The sequence below is a fragment of the Cydia pomonella genome, chromosome 16 (assembly GCF_033807575.1).
Source record: "Cydia pomonella isolate Wapato2018A chromosome 16, ilCydPomo1, whole genome shotgun sequence".
Taxonomy (NCBI): Eukaryota; Metazoa; Arthropoda; class Insecta; order Lepidoptera; family Tortricidae; genus Cydia; species Cydia pomonella.
This window is the reverse complement of record NC_084718.1, coordinates 12,433,313-12,439,643: the sequence shown is the minus strand read 5'-3', so window position 1 is coordinate 12,439,643 and position 6,331 is coordinate 12,433,313.

The following is a 6,331-nucleotide window of genomic DNA, read 5'->3' as shown; positions in this document are numbered from 1 at the left end:
TTACGATTCGTAATAAGCACCTAACGGACCTAACATAGTTTGTATTGGTGTCCTTTGTCCCAGCAGTTAAATTTTTAGTTTTTTTAATGTTTTTTAACAACACTGGGAATAAAATCGATTACCTACTTACATACCTATTTATAGTCTGATGTGAGTTCTGCATAATAAATGCTCTGTAGGGGATTCCGAAATCCACAGCGATAGCCAGGAATGTCCGCGGGTAACACATTTACGTGAGCACCATAAATTGACAGTTGATTTGATGTTAAATATAGAACTCGAGTCACAAGAATCAAAGCGGACTTACTTATAAAACGTCACAAATAACAAAGTTATATATCCTAATTTTAGTATAAATTTCGTTCAAAAATTTATGTATAATTAAGGTGAGTTAAAGTGGGTTGGGGGATGCAGGATTTCCCCAGACATGTCAGGATTTTTGGTCCTTTATCAGGATTGCAGGGAGACTTGGCGGGTATCAGGGTTAATTTTTAGAAATGAGGTTTCAAAAGAACCTTGGCACTCGCAAACGTGTTAAAGGACCTAATGAGTAAATCCTGACATGTCAGGGGAAATGCTGACGTTGCGTCAACCCTAATAATTATACACCAATTTTAGAACGATATACTTAGGTAAGTAAATAGGTATGGAGTGGGCAGAGGAACAAATTACGGTCTAGGAAATGTCAGGATTTTTATTGTGTTATCCAGACTTCCAGATATTCCAAAAATTTTTATACGGTAAGCCAATGTATATTTGGACATTTATTTATAAAATCAACCAATGTTCTTGTATTATCTCAGTTAACTTTTTTTACCATATTCAATTGGTTATGGAAAAAAAAGGATTTTAAGGAATGATTGTTCGGGGGCAAAAATTAAGATGTTTCTTAAATTGATGATGTTGCAAATAGGTACCTATCATAAGGTTTAATAGCCTCCTAGCCTAGTCGGTAGAGGTCCCGGGCATTTATTTGTATGTTGATCACATATATTTTTTCCTCAGTTATGGATGTTTTCTTTGTATTTTAGTATTTATCTATATCTATACCTATATCTATATCTATATCTATATCTACACGGTGTAACAAGAGGAACCCGAAAGATTTTGACCACGCACTTCTGGTGTCAAAAAAACTAAACTGTTAAATAAATTTCGTGAATTTTTTTTTCTCCTAATTTTTGTATCTGCTTGAAAAGTTATTGTTATGGTAAAACTCGCACTGAAAATGAATGTTTACGATTCTTTTGGTATAACCTAGTTTTTATAAAGGTCGCTTGTTAGATTTTGACATGTCTCAATAAGGACATTTAGACTACCCCCCTAAATGGCATCATCTTCATCAAAAAGGCGTTTTCCACTAAGTTACAATAAGAAGATGTTTTTTTTGAATTGGCATTAACTCTAATACTAGGCGAAATCCATAAAAGTTTATATGACATTTTAGTATATCAGGAATACAATGTTAAAATCTTTCAGTTTCCTCATGTTACACCGTGTATATATATCGTCATCTAGTATCCACAACACAAGCCTTATCTAATGAGCTTACTGTGGGGCTAGGTCGATTTGTGTAAGATTTATTTATTATTATTTATTTAATCTTTATTGCACAAAAGAAAACCTTATAGTACAAAAGGCGGACTTAATGCCATGAGGCATTCTCTACCAGTCAACCTTTATCCCGTCCCGTCCAGATTGTCCCGTAACATTTATTTATTATTTATTTGACGGCTTAGAGCCATAGCGAGGGTCCTCAGTTGCTAAAGATATGACATGTGGGCGTGTAAGACGACTTCAGCAGTATTAAGTAAACAATGGAACACTTTTAATATGCGGTATATTTATCAAAACAAATAACACCTTAATCACTTTAAATAATTAACAATGACAATAATTAACTACAAATATTCAAAGTAAATCACTAGAGGCACAACGATCCATCGGAGGTTCGCAACAGAATGCCGGCGCGGGCGCAGTGGGCTGGTTTTTATGCCTTCCCACTGCTTGTCGCCGCACCGCTCCGAAGTTCCGTTAGGTGGCGCCATCTGGTCTGAAGCGCACCTTGGCCTCAATCTAGTCAACAGATCAACTTATTTTATTTTGCCGACACGGCCTTCCTGACTTTCGCACGTCCTCGGGCGCTTAACCTGTGAACATTTACCATAAAATACACTTTAATCTTAATCATAATTAAATTTAACATCGTTCGTAACATGACTTCGACTACAAGTCATCTCATCACACTTCAGTGTTTGTCCATTTGTCCTGCACTTGTTACAGCTCTGCGCCTCTATCTGGGGGCCGACACTCATATAGAGTGAGGCAAGCCAGAAGATTGCAGCCAGTCAACAAATATGCAGCTCACCTTCACACAAAACTCTTTAGCCTCACATTCGGCTAGTCCCAGGGACTACCGGAATGTCTTTCATCTCATTATGCACTTCAGCAACCACTACCATCTCTCTATTCTCATTAGTGTCGCTTTCACTTGCCGACACGGTCTCATCCTTCGCATAATAGATCTCATCACACATAGCCTCTGCCACTTCAGTCAGCTCAGCTCGCCCTTTACGTACCTCTCGCAAGTTTTCATGGGGTGTTTTTAGGTACCATTTCAGCAACAGTTCAATAACAAACAAAAAAATCTGCCCCTGTACCAACCTTTTTTTTTTTTTATCTGAATCAGTTAACGAAAGAATATTATTAGCCGCAATGTGCCTGTCTTCCTCCAAATTATTCCTATTATTATCGTTACCATCTAGATCATGTATATTTTTAGGAATAAAACGTAACAAATAAAAATAAATGTAGGTTCGTCTACCTCTAAAAAAAACTGGTTAGCTCATAATACCAAACACGAGTTCGATTGGCGTAAAACCAGCATATTATTCAGCATCATGATCATCATCATCATCATTTTTAACACTGAATTTTATCAAGTTCATCCCTCCAGACACCATCAGTATTATTTTTCACTATTATTTTTAAAAGATTTAAGAGTTTACAATTTTCTTTTTACGTGTCCATTTTCTCGATTAGCTTCTGTGCAAATTTATGTGATTCTCGAGGTAAAGAGTTTTGGGGGCCAAACAAAATTACATCGTATTCCAGTGTGAACGGTATTGACAGAGTCTAAATGTAATGTGTAATGTAACAAAACGTATTTGGTAAATACATGTGGAATTATTATGAAAACGAACTTTTCTTTGATTTTTACCGCTAAGTTTACCAACCACTAATATCGATATGCACGGTGTGCCAGGGAATATACACTTTTGTGCGCCAGAATTTCCTTTATAAGCTTTACATATTAGACAAGAGTCCATTTTTACAGTAGCAATCATAAAGCTTATATCCAATATCTTACTGTAACCAAAATGTTTGAGTTTTACGTGAATATGACTAATGAGTGACCAAACCAAGAAGCGGGGCCACACAGGAAACTAGGTACGCTATGCGTTTATTGTAGTGGATTTTCAGATACCTAACATGACAAGACTTATGGTTTGAGGAATATCACCGTTATTCCATTTCTTAGAAATAATGTCAACCATTGCACGTTAACAACACAACGCAGTTGCTCGTTACATATTACACCCTCACCAACGCCCTTTAAAAGAACTGTATAGTGAAATGTTGCTCCATTGATTTGCTACGCAACGCTTAATTTAACCATTGAACATTCAGAACTACCTATAATAAAAAATAAAATGACAACTTTTACCTGCTATATTTATCTCACCAGTTACCGCTTGCTTGAAACGCAGATAAACTTCCCTAATCGTCAAATCCTTTCCCTTTGCGACTTGGCAGGTTGATGACAGGTGTCCGGGTTTGCCGCTGGTAAAACAGGTAACAGGGCGGGTTTTTTTTATCAGGCGAGAGGAGGGCTGCTTTAGAATCTGTAAACTAGTAGTTTGATACAGATGACAGAATGACATGTGCCGCTAAAAGTGCGGGAATCAAAATACCGTAGACGTTTATTATCGGCGTGTTGTCCAAAACCATCATGATTCCCTTTTAGAAGGGATACACCAATCAAAACTCGACAGAAAAGAGATTTTACAGTTATAACGTGAGAATTTAGTTCGCGTCGTATATACGGGCCAGTATTTGATAGAACAGAAATGGCAAAGCCAGTAATACATTCGCAGGTAAACCAAGATTAGGTATCTTTTCAATTAATTGCCATAGTAATACAGCAGCAACAGTTGCAGTTTTTTTTTTGTTATTTATTTGCAATTTAATGATCCTATAACTGTAAAATACTATAACTATAAAATGATACTATCAAAGTAGTCCTGCATTTAAGAATTGGCTTAGAAAATTTGGATAATAGCAATTCCTTTATACTGTCCCACGTGATGCAGTCACTTTTAATTTTTGTTAAGCAAGAAGCTGCACGACCACGCGATGCATGTTTTAAAGCTAATAATAAATCGGTACCTTCAAGCTTCCTTTGTTTTACTATAACCCCATTTGTACCGTACTTCCGTGTCAGCGTCAGCATCTTACGGGTCAAAAGGCCCAGGCGCCAAAATAGGTGTCACTTGAGATTGTAAAACCACTCGCCATATTACGCAATACTCGCATAAAAATATCAGCATCGTTATTGCATTTGCGGATGGTTTGTCTTCAATACTACCACATTTGCCTTTGTCGTCATTGGGTCCGTTTGTCACTTCTGATGACGGCTTAGAGCCATAGCGAGGGTCCTCAGTTGCTAAAGATATGACATGTGGGCGTGTAAGACGACTTCAGCAGTATTAAGTAAACAATGGAACACTTTTAATATGCGGTATATTTATCAAAACAAATAACACCTTAATCACTTTAAATAATTAACAATGACAATAATTAACTACAAATATTCAAAGTAAATCACTAGAGGCACAACGATCCATCGGAGGTTCGCAACAGAATGCCGGCGCGGGCGCAGTGGGCTGGTTTTTATGCCTTCCCACTGCTTGTCGCCGCACCGCTCCGAAGTTCCGTTAGGTGGCGCCATCTGGTCTGAAGCGCACCTTGGCCTCAATCTAGTCAACAGATCAACTTATTTTATTTTGCCGACATATTTATTTATTATACATAAAGCGGGTCAAAAGGCACCAATGAGGGTAAGGGAAAGGATATATGCAATAACTATCTAAAAATAATTTCAAAAGCGTACCCCGGACTTGAATGATTAAATATAGGTAGAATAACTAAATATTTATATACAAAATAAAGTGTAATGCACAATCAACCGTACATACATATGTACATCAATAAAACTTGCCTTATAAGATACATTAAATTTTGATTGTTAAGTAAAATATTCTGCTGGATCCATTCGCGGTCTTTCGTAACCGAGAAGCCGCGATAGAGTTCACAGAGTAGATGCCGTACAGTATTTGCCATAACTAAGACACTCTTTTCGTTAATACCCGTTATGTTCAATCCTCTGAGAGAAAAAACAATCATTTGCATTACAATGCTAAATAATAAATTTGCGATAACCCTGTCTCATTGTCCAACCAAACTTCACTTTTTCTACAATAGTCCCAATGCCTGCTGCGAACCGGTTCATCCGGTCTATTGTTGCGCCTGTGAACGGGTTCCAGCAGGCGTTCTACGTGATATTAAATATCTCCAAGGGGCCTCTATGTGTTGGATATATAGCCCCCACGCAAGCCTATCAAAAGCCTATCAAAAATGCCCATGAAATCCAAGAAGATAATAATAAAATATTCATAGTAAAAGGTATAATATTAAAATGTTTCAACGACTACACTTACAGCAAAGCATATATGCTAATTGTAAGTATACGTACATGTCGTTCCACCGCATAACTGCGTCCTTGTTTGCCATTGTATATTGTCACATAGGTATCTAACTGAAAAATTGTGGCGTTCACTGACATTATATCATTTAGGTGACTTTATGACAGATTTATCTATCAAGATCTACAAGAACAGGTTTCGACATTTAGGTTAGGCTATTCAATCCTTATACAGGGCATTGTCTCACGCGGACTCATAGTAAAGCATTGTGTATTATTTATTTATTTAAATTGTATTATATCCATACATATATATATAATAATAATTTATGTACCTAATTTGGGATATCACGTAGATATTTAATGGCGAATGTTTTCAGTGATAACGCAACTTGCTTTTGATTGTATGTTTGCTTTTAGCTTGTCTGATTGGTAAAGACATTCCACAGACAAATTGCTGGCTGGGCTAAAATTACATCGCTTCATGTGAAACAGTAGTATGACCGGTCTGTAAGCATTTTTTATTCTTACGGCCCTGCGACGCGGTCGCAGACCCAATACGCATGT